This window comes from Siniperca chuatsi, linkage group LG1, assembly GCF_020085105.1.
Source record: "Siniperca chuatsi isolate FFG_IHB_CAS linkage group LG1, ASM2008510v1, whole genome shotgun sequence".
NCBI classification, from domain to species: domain Eukaryota; kingdom Metazoa; phylum Chordata; class Actinopteri; order Centrarchiformes; family Sinipercidae; genus Siniperca; species Siniperca chuatsi.
This window is the reverse complement of record NC_058042.1, coordinates 30,573,082-30,588,476: the sequence shown is the minus strand read 5'-3', so window position 1 is coordinate 30,588,476 and position 15,395 is coordinate 30,573,082. Positions and strand designations below refer to the sequence as shown.

General features: G+C 37.9%; 1 long non-coding RNA gene across 1 annotated transcript; it reads right to left on the bottom strand.

Moving 5' to 3' along the window:
- Positions 1-5,440: 5,440 nt before the first annotated feature.
- Positions 5,441-12,623, bottom strand: LOC122878393. The gene is made up of 3 exons (XR_006378472.1): positions 12,497-12,623; positions 6,434-6,573; positions 5,441-5,571 (listed from the first exon to the last, which is right to left on the bottom strand). It is a non-coding gene; the product is annotated as an uncharacterized LOC122878393 (long non-coding RNA).
- Positions 12,624-15,395: the final 2,772 nt, after the last annotated feature.

The window sequence follows — 15,395 nt, the reverse complement described above, 5'->3', positions numbered from 1 at the left end:
GGGTGTGACTATTTCTTTTTTTTAATCTTGACCCTCCCCAGAGCTACAAATATTTTTCCTTGAGCCTCCCTGAGTGACTGGGGGAAAATGCATGACCCTCCCTCCACCATAAATAACCATATTTTATTATATTCACAGCAATGGTAGGTAGTATTGGAGAAAATAAAAAGCTGACGTTTTCCAACCATTACGTTTAAAAGTGAACCTTGGCCCTCTGACCCCCCTTCCCTCATCGGGAAAAAAGCAAACTATCAGCCCAGCTTTGTCCTCTCCTATACTAGCTACTCAAAAGTTCTGTATGACAATTCCAGCTCTGAAAGAAAAATTTGACGCTAAGACAGCCATACTTGCCAACCTTGAAACCTCAAAAATAGGGAGGAGAGGGGCTGCCCCAGAAAAATTTGAGTTTCAGAGACTTTGTTTACTTTTGAGTTTTATTTTGCCATATGCCAAATATAGGTTAAAAAAATTCTATTTTTTTAAATTTATTATTATTATTATATCAAAATTGATACTTTCTCTTAAATTCAGGAATGTATACATAAATGTATCCAATCAAATATGATTTGGGGCAACTAGCTCACTATGCCCATCATTTAAAACCAAAATTCCCCATTAGCTCATGGGTTGTGGTCGCTTGCAAAGTAATATCATGGGTCAGAGGTGTGTGTTTTGATGTCAAAAATGTGTTTACAATTCCAAAGAATGATGTTAAGGTCTAATTTATTCATATCTGGGTGAGGGAGGTATGGGCTGAGGCCAGCAGTCCTCCACAGCTCTGTATATCTCCATATTTGCTAAGTTGCACCCACTTTGAACAATCCAATCAAATCTTAAGGGTTTGTTAGCACGCACCACGTAACAAGTCTGAGTCCTTATCACAGCGGTCTGCGTTTGAGTCAAGCCCAGGCCCTTTGCTGCATGTCGTCCCCTCTCTCTCCACTGCCTGTCTCTCTCTACTATCACTATCAAATAAAAAAGCGGTAATGCTAAAAAAAGGGGTTTGACTTAAATCACTCTCGTAACTATAAACCATATACCCCATTTCTCCCAGAAATACGTACATTATAGAAGCTAAAGACGCTTTAACTGCTGTTTCACTTTTACAGGGAAGCTTATTACAACATGGGTTTTGTTTTCAAAGCTCTGACCATTGGTTCTACCCAATATGATGACATTTTACTCATCAGTTAATAGCAATTAATAATTCATAGTATTAATAGCTGAGATCTGGGAACATGGTAATAAATATAGGTCCAGCAGGGAAACAAACCTTTGCGCCCACATAAACAAACCCCCAGGTTAGTCAAACTTATTTGGAAGAGAAAACAAAGGGGAACAGTAAAATTATTACCCAAACTGTCCATTAAAAACACCCATGACAGTTAACAGACTGGCCTCCTGGTTTAAGTTTCAGCCTCTGTACATGTCACGGTTGTGCATGCTCACAGTTTACCTGTGCAATGGGCAAATATCAGCTACATAAAGTGTGCGCTCATTTTCAGCTTTACTTCCAAATAAAGGGGAACAGAACAGCTTCAGCGCTCTTTGAGCTTGAGATCTGTTGATGATTCACATAAATATTTATATATATCTTAACTTTAATCCGGTCTCTATATAATTAATGATAGTAGACACTTTAAACACTTAGATTCTGATCCTCTCAAGTCTCTTTAGTAACATATCGTATATTCATTTAAAGCTAACTTTTCTCTGCTGCCCAGTAGTCAGTTTTGTTCAGATGCTGAGGCGTTTCCATCCGTGGCACCTCCGATGTAACTTATTGTTTGAAATTGATTTTCAAAGCTATTGTATGCAGTAATAGGAGGAATGTAGCTGAATGCATTTATTGCATCAGATCCTTCTCTCGGCGTCCCACATGAAGAAGTATATGCTATAAAGGCGAGCATGTTAGGAAGTACACAAAATGATTCAATTTATGGCTCCATCAGGGAATTATTCAACATTATTCATAGTTTGATTACTTTTTCCTTTTATTCAGACTGATCAATCAAATGAATTGTATATTCACATTACTACATGGGGTTCCTAGAGGAAACTGGGCCTATAATTACTGTTTATTGCACTGCATTAATCTAGGAAGTGCAGATGTATGATTTCAATTTTTGAAATTTAGTTTTGTTGGGGAAGAGATACATAGCTGCCAATGAAATACTTATTGAGCTGTCTCCTTGTTGGAGCTGTATTGTCTTTCCTTCAGTGTCATTCTGTTTTTTGGGGGGTATGAGGCTATTTATTGTCATTTAAGTTTTTGTCCTAATAAGAATGGCTTTAGGAAATGGAAACGGACACGTCTTAAAAGCACTCTCTCAATCTTTGGTTACCATATCATTGGCAGAAAAAGTCTGAGAGACTCATCATGTGGAAGATTCTTCAAAGGATATTGATTTAATCCACCACTCCAGGCAATTGTTTGATATACTTGTGAAGGCTTGCCTAGCACCATGTGCCATTTATGCAGCATTTAGCTACTTGTATGTATTGGAGCCAGTGATTTACATTTCCTCATGTTTAACCACCCACAGGATGACTTCAGCGTATGAGGGTTGAAAATCGGGTGCCAGTAACACTCAAGATGTTGAATTGGCTATGAAAGCTGAAAGGCATTGTTAAAAAACGAAAAACACTCCCCCGGAAGGTTCAAGTGATGAGTGTGCTCTCGCCACCTCCAATAGAAAATGGAGCTTATGAAAGTAGTTGGACTGGTTGAAGTTCAAGGCAATTTGATTGTAGCTGGCAACGTCTAAGGGCAGAAAAAAGCCGATCCAGACTTGGAAATGTGACTAACTCTCAAAATGGATTGGAAAGCAGGAAAAAGTTGGCATGTAAATGGCTTGACTTGTGATGCATAGGGGGGCTGCAAGCTCCCCTGAAATCTCCATGCCCGACCTCTGATGAGATTTAAACACGGTGTACACAACCTGTTTATCATCTACAACTTATCATTGATATAAAAATGTACTTTAAGTGGATTTGTGGCTTGTTTCAATCACAACCGTCCTTCAGCCTGTTGATAGAGTGGTATATCACTGCCAATAGAGAACTACTTACCCCATATCTCCCTCGGAGCTGCCTCCACACAGAAATGCGGAACCACCCAGACATGAAATGTCACAAGCTCATTTGTGATATTTCTCTCTCTTAAACTGAACATGCAATAAAATACTAAGTAAATATGGTCAGGATAAATCCAGGGCCTGTAAAGCTGTCCTTTTTTGTGTATTTAATTTCACACACATTTGCACAGGGAAATTACATTTTACTTATCTTATATAGCTGAGGACCACAGGTAAATACCATATTCCTGGATTTTCCCTTGGATATTGAAACATGAACATGACCCAGGACAATTTCTGCCTCCTATCCTTTTCACAGGTCTACTGCTCGCACAGACAGAAACTGTATTTTAGTAAAATAAAAAAATCCTATTTTTACATATATAACTATATATATATATATATTTAGATTTTTCTCCTTAGATTCTGAGAAATAAAGTTTTTTGTTGTCAGTTTTGGACTAGGCTACATTACCCATGATCCTTAGTCAGCGCTGCAAGAGGAATCTCTAAGGAATTGTACTTTTTAGAAAATATTATATTATACATATACATAGTAATGTACATTATATCTATCTTATATATATATATATATATATATATATATCAGTCTCAGTATACATACATATATATATAATTTAAATTATGCTTACGCTGTGAAATTATTTTCTCTGCAATTAAATTTATTTACACTGCAACTACCTCCTGCTCCTGATTCTTGGTTTTGGGATTTTATGTCAGCATGACATAGCCCTTTCAATCAGAATGTATTTTATTAGCCAATGCAAGCATACAAAGAATGTGTCTTGGCATTTGCTTGCAAAAAACACAACATAGAAGAAGAATAATAGACAAATGTAAGATAATAATAATAATAATAATAATTAAAGCTGATATAGATAACATTGAAAACATCCAGCCACTAGGTGACGCAGTCCCCCTCACCCCTTCCATTTCATTCCAGTGATTGCAAGTTCGTTACACAACCTGCATATTTCATGGTCAAGTGGAGTGAGACTCAGACTCAGTCATATCAAGTGAGAAATCTTTCATGATAGAGTAATTAATTCATTTTGCAACATATAGCTATACATTAGCTATAGATTTAGTTTACTTTGTGCGGTGGTGTTTGATGTAAATCTATGGTAAACTTAGGATATGGCTAGCCAGCTTTAGGTAACCCTTTTTTCCAATCATTTAATAGGGGCCCTATAATGCAACACTTAACATAAAATGACATTTCAATCATCCTTACACTATAAAACATTAGGTAAATATTTACATTTTAATCCACTCAAACAGTACAGTATAGTACATTGTAGGGATTCTGTTAAAACCCACAGCGCTCGACATTAGACAGACAGCTACAGTAAAAGTTGATCTAACGTTAGTCGAAGTGTTTCTTGCTGAAAACAAATCTCATAGATTATAAAAACAGCTGAGCGCCACACAGCAACAATGGCTACATGCACGTTAGGTAACTGGATATAACAGTCACTAATGCTAACGTAGCTCCTCAGGAATTGAAGCTGTTATTTTTCTAATTTTGACAATCTAAGCGGTGACAACACATTAGTTAAGGTTTTAAGGACTATGGCTGCCAGTAGTTGTTGTTTATTTTGTTTGAATATACAGAATTGTAATTTGATAGGTTAGTGTTGTTCGGACGATTAAGCTAAGATAGCTAATATGTGCTAAAGTCAGTGTCCGTTTTCTTCACACTAAGTGGCAACTATACCACGTGATACCAACATCGTTGTACTATTGGCTCACAAGCCTTGTTAGAAGCAGGAACTAAACGTCAGACATCGCATACAGAGATAAATAAAACATTCATTTTGATCCTTCAAAATGTTTGTTATTTGTGAATGATTAATTCACAATCATGATTTTTTTTTTGTAAAGTGATACTTTTATTCCACATCTTTCTAAAAGCTCTGTGGATGTATTATTTTTTTTAAATATTTGTCTACAAATGTTATCAATATAACCTTTAAATAAATAAAGGAGGCTAATATTAAAATGAAATTGACATTTTAAAATCTATTTACAGAATGAAATAGTTATAGTTTTGAAATGGGATACAGAACTTGAATGCAAGGCACAATATAAAGGCCAGTTTGATGATATACATGAACGTGACATGTGCAGGGATTAAATGAGGGATGTGAAAGGTAAAGTCCAGTTTGATAACCCCTTCTTATGAAAGGTGATTTCATAATAAAATATTGTCAGCCACATATTCTTGGAAATATAAAATTAAATTATAGCTGCTGCGCAGCTGTGAGTTGGGGAGGAAGAAGAATAAGGAGGAAGAGGAAAAAAGAAGACAAATGCAGTCCATCCCGGACCAAATTTATTAAACCTTGAAGTCACGCTTCTTTAATCGACACGGCACAATGGCGTAGACATTAGCAGGTTTATTTTGCATCACCCAGGACTGGAACTCACAACCTTAGACACACCAAGGATAAGTCACGATCTTGCTGAGCCACCTGCCAAGCGAGAGACCATTTGTTAGTTTGGTGTCAATTGAGCAAAAAATGTGAGAGGAAGCAGCTGAAGCTTGTCAAGGGCAGGATAATGAGTTAATAATTGGAACCAGGTGTGTTAGAGTGGGGAGATAAAACATTTTAATGCACTGTGGGTTCAGTTTTTAAAGTTTCAAACAATCTGGCTGTATCGTTTGTGGAAGACAGTCTGAAGATGCAGTGTGGCAATTGCGTAAAAAATGTGGGAGGAGACAGGTTTAATGAGTTTGACAGTTTTTGAGAAAAACAGAGTGATGGACTTCATAATTTCTGGCAGCTTGAAGCATGTGGACTATTCTGCTCAATTGGGCAGAGCTGCCCAGCCCCTAATAATAATAATATTGGCAATTCCAAGAGGGACCGGCAACAGAGCTGCCTGGCCCCTAATGAGCAACTTCACATTTTACAATCACAGGCTATAAAATGATTTTTTTTTTTTAAAGGAATTTGAAATGGAATGAAGCCCATTGACGGCAGGCAGCTCAAAACAGCAGTCGAACGCGCCATGTCCACCCACAATTCCCTACGTAGGCTACGCATAGAAGCATCCATAGCAACCACCACATCAACAATCTGAAACCTGAAGTCTTAGTAATAACTAACAAAACGACCATATACATTCACTGAACAAAGATTATGAAAATAGAATGCACATTTCTCGCTAGAAATGCTATCAGAACACATTTTAATGCAGAAACTACCTTAAAATACTGCATTGTCCTCTGAGAATAAAAGAAATGTACCCCATTTTGGTTTTCACAAAAAAAAAAACCAAAAAAAAAAACCTGGCAGTGATGTGTTAATTAACAGAGAGGAAAATACTTACAGGCGGCGGGTCCTCGGTTCTCCAGTGGGACTGATGCTCACAGAGTCTTAGTGCCGCAGTCAGGTTAATATTGGAGTGAATGGACGACTGGAGTAGTTCCTCTGATGCCTGGTGCGTCTTACACAGATGCTCAAAGGTACCTTGCAAGGGGCGTGACAATACGTAATGGTATTTGACTACTTTGGAATGAGAACGAGTTGTACAAAGTGCTTCACAGACATAAAAACTGAAAATAACCATTGCAATTACAAAAGACACTGAATACAAATCTTTCAATAAATGAAAAGAGCATAGAACAAACGAAGAAGTCTAATTAAAAGCCATTCTATGAAAATGAGTTTTTAAAAGAGGACAATGAGGTAGCTTGTTGGATTCCCAGTGGAATGTTATTCCACAATTGTGGAGCCCTTACAGCAAATGCCACCCCTCTGTCTGTGCCCTCAGGACCGAGAGCAACAGCTAGTCTGCAGATCTGAGAGTACGAGTAGGGGATAGGGGTGAGACGGTTAATAATGTAAGAAGAGGCAAGGCCGCTCAGTGATATAAAAACAAGTAATACAATTTTGTAATCAATTCTGAACACCACGGGTAACCAGTGCAGTGAGGCAATAATATGGGAAATGTGCTCGCATTTACGAATCCTTGTAAGAACCCTGACTGCGGTATTTTGCACAGTAGGAGGCGGTTAATTTATTTCTGTTACCGTTACAGTAATCCAGATGGCTGGAGACAAAAGCATGAATGAGAGTTTGTGCATCGCTGAATGAAATAAATTATCTATTCTTGGCAATATTCCTGATTGGTGATTTGGTGATATTGCTAAAATGTTTATAGAAGTTTAGATCTGAATCAAAGGTTACAGATTTCTGGCCTCATGGGTGCACTGCAAACCCTCGGATTCTCACGTCTGACTTACACAATCCCTGCGTGCTTTGGGTCCAAACACCATCACTTCACTGTTATCGTTGTTCAGCATTGGGACGTTATTTGACATCCAGGACTTTATGGCTGTAAGACAGGTTGTGAGTGAGGTAACTGAGATGAGGTCTAATGGATTTATGGACTAATAGAGTTGTGTATCGTCAGCATAAAAATGGAAAGAAATATTGGAGTTGCAGATAACTTGGCCCAGTGGTAACATGTAGATACAAAACAGTAAAGGGCCAAGCATAGACCCTTGAGGAACGTTACAGGTCATATTTGCTTAGCTAGAGGAGACATTTGCAATTGATACAGAGAAGGTTCTGTCACTCATGTAAGACTTAAAGCAGTCTAGCCAGCATCAGAATGTCATTGTCATTTAAAACTTTTAAAAGTGCAGTTTCTGTACTATGATGAGTACAAAAACTGGACTGAAACTTTTCAAAGAGTAAGTGGTCTTTCATAAAGGATATGAACTGAGAATAAACCACTTCATCCAGTACTTTGGCAAGAAAGGTCATTTAGATATATATAATATTATTAAGAATATAGGTGTCAAAATTAGATTTTTTCAGTATGGGTTAAACAACAGCCCATTTAAAAACTGGAGGAAGAACTTCTGAAGATAAAGACTTGTTAAATATTGCTAAAATATCTGAGGATAAAAAGGCAGAAACCTCTTTTAAAAATCTTGTGGGTAAAACATCTAAAGGAAGTGAGGAAGATTTCATGCCATTAATCATCCTCAGTAAGTCAGATTGGGATACCAGATAAAATGAATTAAAAATGTGATACACCTCTCTGCATGGTAGAATAACCGGAGATGGCAAGATTTGTGCTCTAATGCTGGAAACTTTATCGACAAAGAATACCGAAATTTCTCACATCTCTCAATGAAATAAACTTCACTTGAATCAGGATGGCGGTGGATAAGAGAGTTAATGGTCCTAAATAGCAAATTGGGGTTGTGAGGATTTGCAGCAATAAGATGTGAGAAGTATTTTGATCGTTCTTCTTTTACAGTGTTGTTAAACTCTTTTAAAAGCTCTTTCGTGACATTGAAATTGCACTGTAATTTTAGAAGTTTTACATTTCCATTCAGAACTTCTACACGCCCTTTTAATACTCTGTACATGGTCATTTACCCATGGTGGTGGTTGCGTTAAAGCAGGACTAGCTTTAGATAAGAGTTATCAATTTTCTTGCTCTCAAGCATTGATTTAACAGTTGCCTTCAAAAGTGACACGATTTTCTTAAACCAGTCTTCACACTTCTTCAGTGTGATTGTCCAGCCTGTTGTACTTCACAGTATGACATCTGCTTGGAGTAGAATTTCCCTCTTGCTGTCCACTGGGAGCTTTGTGAGGTCTGACCCTAATAACACCAGACCAGTTATTCAGCTGCTGAGATATGAAATTGCGTCTAGATGACAAGGCATTTATAGGTGAGAAAACAGTGGAGAGCAATGTCAACACCTTTGTCATGGCATAGCAGTTCACCATAAACAAGGCAGACTGCACAACACGCACGGTAACTATCCTCCACCATATGTAGGAATTGCATTTAACAACAGATGCAGGTCGACAGCAGAACATATGCACAACAACTACTGCAATAATGATGAATAATAATTACTATAGAGGTAAACACAGTAAAGTTGTGGTGATCATCACTGTGAATCACTGCAACATGAATAAAAATCAATTATACCTGCATAAAAGCTTTACTTGATGCATTTCCCTCAAAGCCACGGAGAGTAAGTTTAAAGAACAGTAGATTTGTAATCCATCTTTCTCTGTCTACCCTTCCAGCCAATAGCAGTCAGTGTGCAGACTGACTGACGGTTTGTGGTGAAGCCCTCGCTCTCCAGAGTTTTGGTCAGATGATCAAGCTACAAATTTACCTTGGGAGGAAATAGCAGAGCGGTGTTGCAGTCAGTATTACTGAGGTTATGGCATGTTCTGACTCATTCATATGTTCACCCAGTGTAGGGATTACTTTTGATGAATTCAAACTAAACGTCAACTTATAAAACCTATCTAGAGAGGCTTAGAAATACTCTTTCCTAATGTAACTTAGCGTCAGTTTGAAACGACTTAAGTGTGATTTGTACTGTAGAGTTATGTCATGTAGATTTATGTCAGCCTGTAATGAGGGATGTGAACTCAGTTTCACAAATAAAGTGGTAAGTGTGATTTTAGTATCCACAGTACTGCATCCATGTCTTATTTGTTAACTGGTATAATAATAATAATCCCAATTTAGTATATGTAGAAAATGTATATAAACACATACCATTTTTAAAAAGATTGTTAAAATATAGCAGACTATTAAAAAACTATTTTGTTGTATTTTGTTTATTGTGATTTGCACTGCACTAGCATCAGTGTGGTGCTCTGCAAAATAAGTAATTAAATGGGAAATCCATACATATCCAAAATTTATGAATATATGTTTTTATCACATTGTTAACAGCATACACTTAGGAATATCCTTCTGTGAAAGAGCCAAAAAGTCCCACACACTGTCAATCATTGTTGCCGAAATGTTGTAAATAAAGTTGAGTTTTTTATCTGACAAACATGTCTGTAAGACTTTCTGGTGTGCAAGAACTTTGTACTGAGAAATAAATAAGGAGAAATATAAAACGATAATGCAAGTTATGCTGGAAAAGGTTATAGTGGTATATCAGCTAAGGTGTTTTTCATAACCCCAAAGTTGTTCTTAAAATTCATTATTACTGATCAGTAAACCTTTAAAATGATTTATTAACTACTGATAAAGCCAGCATGGAGATTCATTCCTGACCATGGAACACACATAAGTGTAAAATTATTCAAAACTCAAGGTTCATATATTAGCTTTTTTCATGGAACTTGCTTAGTTGTCAACAAAACAAAATATGGTTTCATGGTCCTCGTAATGTATGACTTACTGGGACGCTTGAATAGAATAGAGCCCTTGTTAATGTTATTAGTAACACCTGTGCTTTTCCTACTATGACAAGTCCAAATGTCTGCTGTGAAAGGCCTTTTGAGGAGAAATTTAAGGGTTTTACAGGGACATAAAGAGTTTACATTGTACGATTACAGTGTTTGACTAATTTTGACTGTTTTTGGGAAAGTAACTAAATATATTAAATTAAAATTAAAGTAATTTTCTGAGAATTACACAACTGCCACCCAACTATAATGTATGGAGATAAAATTTACAGAAAATATAATTGAACAATTAATGATTTGTTTTTTTAATACTCAGAAAATGTTATAGAGTTTGGTGGCTTGTCAAAACTTTCTTATGTGGATGGGGTTCTGCTGGGGGAACTTGGACTCATGACCTCAGTATTTCAAAAATCCTGGCTACCACCCTGATTGTAATGCCTGTCACTGTTCAAGGATTTTCTCTGACGTTGGATGTGAATGGCATCTTTGTTCTTTCTCTGGCTGTCCATTGACTACTGGTCGATGACCTTTGACCCCTTCCCAGACTGGTGTTCACAGACAGCTAAGGTTGTCTGCTTCTGTTGCCTTTTCTGACCACTCTGACCAAAGTTTCATACTTGGGTCATGTGATGATGACACCTGAGCAAGTTCCATTCATTGAACACAGACATGGACTATGGTCTGGAGTGAAAAACAAGCTAGTAAATGAACCTTGAGTTAAAAATATTTTATTATAGAACTTATAAATCCTTTAGAAGGTAACTGGTACCCATTCAGAAACCAGAAAGATATGAACTACTTTACAGAACAACAATTCAGTGTAATAAACACTACTTTTGTCATGTATAATTAATACAGTACATACCTCACACTGCAACACAGCCAACAGTCTAAATTGTAAATGCCAAAACCTCAGTGGGATTGAGAGGCAACAGGAGCAACAGCAGTCTGATTTGTGACAAAGTGATCACCATTTTTAACAAGCCGCTGATGCTGGTGTTCCGGTTGCTTATTGGCCAAATGAAAAATGCAACAATCGCCTAGCCGAGGTGCACATGTTGCATGTTGTAAGGAGTCTTTTCTGCAACTGAGCTCAGTGAGCAGGAGGGAAAAGAACAGAAGAGAATTGGAAAAAAGCCACAGGAGGTCCCGCCCTTCCCTGCCGAGAATGTTATGAACTTGTCTGGGAGACGGAGATGTGGGTCCCATGGCTAATACAATATTTATTATTCTCGTTGTACCAGCTGTAGACACAAACAATGTATAATGGATCAAATATCTTTGCTAAACAGCACTCTCATAACCTTCACCTTGAGGGTGCACACTATCTGTTCCCTTTCAAGCACTTCCTTAATTGCATGCGCATGTCACCAGGCAGCAGGTTGAGGATCAAACTGGTCAAAGGTGTTGGTTATCACTCTGCTGTGAGTGTAGGAATGTAAGTGTGTGTGTGTGTGCACGTGCATATCCGACAGCATGAACATCTCCTCTTCCAAACCCACTTTTGCCTGAAGTAAGTGCGCATCTTCAAAGGCATGGAGAACTTGTTTTGAACTACAAGCAGGCCCGCTTTCTCCCATCCTTTGTTCTACTAATCATCCCATGGGCACGCACCGTCCATAACAAAGGATGGAACAACAAGCCCGTTATCTTGTGAGAAAACAGGAAAGTAGATATCCCCATTGTGCATAATTTAGCGCTGCTCCCATTTCTATTCACCGTCGTCAGAGGGAATCAGGCTGTACATTGTCAAGAAGGGAAAAAGAGAGACAGGGGGTTGGAAGGTGGAGGGGGTGCAGAACATTGCATTTTTGTATATCTTTATTGTATAACATGATAGATAAGCCAATTTTGGTAGTATGTTAACTGTGCCAAAGCCTCAAGCTTCATGTCATCATCAATTACTTGAAACTGAAGCTGCTGGGCTGAAGTCAGGATGCTGCAAGATTTAACAGGGCAAATACAAAACACGTCAAGTAATTTCATACTGTAGGAGCAGATTTTGCTTCGCCAAATCCATGCAGATTCATTAGGCATGTCGTGGTGTTTTTAGGAGGCTGGTGTGCTTCAGATAAGGTTGTTCTAACATTTTCCCCCTGTGTGTGTATGTATGTGTGTGAGAGGGAGAGAAAGAGATTAAGAATGAGAAAAGGAGTCAGTACCGGTGCAAGTGAAAGAGATTGAGTCAAACTTGGCTTACCTATAGCAGATCGCTGTACGTTGACTTACTGGGAGGGTAAAGCAGCAATACTCAGCCACTAAGCCAGACACCGCCTGCCTCACACACACACTGGCACAGACACACACCACCAATTCCTTCTCCAAACCCCCCACACCAAGGACAGCTTTGAGTTTTCCCAGGGATCCTGAGTTAGACGAGACAGTGCTGAGATGTAAAAAGGCAAAAAGTTTGAAACAAGACCAGGCTCATGTTTTCACATTGTCTACAGCATATACAGTATATGCCTGCATACGGTACACACAGGTATAAATAAATAAATAGCCTATACTCCCAACAGCATGTATGTGTAATTTGAAAACCTCCTGTGTCCTTCCTTTTCACACTTGGTGACATTCAGCAATCTGCAATACTGTCATGGTTTTGGGTCAGAATTTTTTTTTGAGGACTACTTTTGCATTCCCTCACAATACTTTTCTTGAATTCCTTCTGTGCCGTATGGGGAATTTGTATTTGTATTGTAATGGAACGTAGTGCGGAGATTCTCAAGTTAATGCATTTAACATTGTTTATGGACACCTCACCTATGATGTCCATTGTAAAGAAGTTATCAGAACATTATCAAACTTTGGGGTAGAAGCTGTATGTATAGGGAACATCAATTATTGCTCCACATTAATAGCAACAGGCCATCTACCAAAACCTGTTTTAAAAATTGAAGGTTACATGAAATTGTTTTGTGCAAAGAACAGAGGACCCTGTGCAAAAACGCAAAGCTTTCCAACTTGCGTTGGTCTGCATTCCTGATGTGTCTCTGCAAATGGTTCAATGCTGCTTGCTCTTTCTGTGACAGAACCACAGACTCTGTTTGCAGCATTTCAGTCACCTTCTTGTTTGTTGCTTGTTTTGACTCATACAAATACAGCACACCAGCTTTATGAGGAAGATTCAACTGCACACCTGTAATTCCGCCTCTGGAGACATCTCCTTTTCTTTAGTGAAACCCCTCTGGGGTAGCCTACAGTACAGAGTAGGCTATAGTAACTGTTCATGAACGAAACCCGACAGCATCCTGCAGATTACTGTACTGCTTTCTTCTGGAGAGACCTCTTGCTCTAAGAATTTGTTTAATTTTACTTTCATTAATTACATAACCATGCATGCCTATTGAGCAGTAGTACTATATCAGCATACTTAATGCCCAGTTTAAAGAAAAATTCAGTGAGTGAGTCATCTTTAAATATGCCAAAAAGAATCTGTCATTATGTGTACAGTGTAAAAAAAAAAAATTAGCTTGTAGTTCTTCAACTAAAGTTTTGTTTGGCCCAGCAGCAGTGGGGAAACACTGAAAGCAGTGCGTCGTTCGGCCATATTCTCAGAACTTTGGGAAAAAAGGCCTTAAAACATACAGAACATTTTATTATATCTTCAGTCAAACACTCTGCTTGGAATACCATTGTACAAGCAAAAAAAGTGTGACTTTAATGTTATGCAAAATAACAGTAGAACTAAATTGATATTTATATATTTTTTGTGTGTTTGACTGTATCAGTCCCAGTTTTGATAGTACAGCAGATTTTAACCTCATCTTACTTTAAATGTCACTGCTGTTTGTTTGTGATTGCAGTTGATTCATCTCTGTTCCACCTCCTTTATTGAATTTAAAATAAGGAAGGCTAATATACAAAACCTTTTTTCCACAAACCTATAACATAGCAGCTTCTGTCGTGGTAAATAATAGCAATTTGATGTTGAAAATGGACGTCTCGCAGTATTTATTGTACACTTTGAGTTTGAGTCAGTCGACTCAAAGGTAGCAGGGACACAAAGTCCGCAGCTGAAACTCACCTTTGCCAGAATATCAATTTGATACCTCACTTTCAATTGAACTCTCAATGTCAAGGCACTGCTGTTTTGGGTTGTAAATAGTGACAGGATTCTAATAAACAATCTGCCACGCTTCACCCAGTGTTAATAACCAACTTTCATCTGTTGTCAATCTTAATACAAAACTCCAATTATCCAAGTCTTTACTGGAGTGGAAAGGCTTCTCTATCCTCACTGGATAAGTAGAACAACACCAATCTACATTCACATTGAGCTGAAATCATTTCACTGCTCTCTACTCGCTCCACTGAAACTATCTTCTTTGCTGTAACAGCAACCCTATGCAAGGCTGTATTATTTTGATGTGTTATACGTTATTGTCATAATGTTGAAGTCCTTGATTTGACCTGCTTTATAATGATTTTTGAACTACTTGCTTTTGGAAACTCCAGTTCAAATGTGGCACAGTGCAATAATAGTTTTGGACAGTGTACAGTGGTGTGAAAAAGTGTTTGCCCCCTTCCTGATTTCTTATTTTTTTGCATGTTTGTCATACTTAAATGTTTGAGATCATCAAACAAATTTAAATATTAGATCAAAGATATTAAAGATAACACAAGTAAACACAAAATGCAGTTTTAAATGAAGGTTGTTATTATTAAGGGAAAACAAAATCCAAACCTACATGGCCCTGTGTGAAACAGTGATTGCCACCTAAACCTAATAACTGGTTGGGCCACCCTTAGCAGCAACAACTGCAATCAAGCATTTGCAATGACTTGTAATGAGTCTTTTACAAAAATGAGACGAACCTTAATGTTCTTTTTGCTCAGCAGTGATTTTCGTCTTGGAACTCTGCCATGCAGGCCATTTTTGCCCATTCTCTTTCTTATGGTGGAGTCATGAACACTGACCTTAACTGAGGCAAGTGAGGCCTATAGTTCTTTGTATGTTGTTGTGGGGTCTCTGAACAGCTGAAGAAGAACAAAATGAAGACTTTGGAGTGGCCTAGTCAAAGTCCTGACCTGAATCCTATTGAGATGCTGTGGTATGAACTTAAAAAGGCAGTTCATGCTCGAAAACTGTTGCTGTT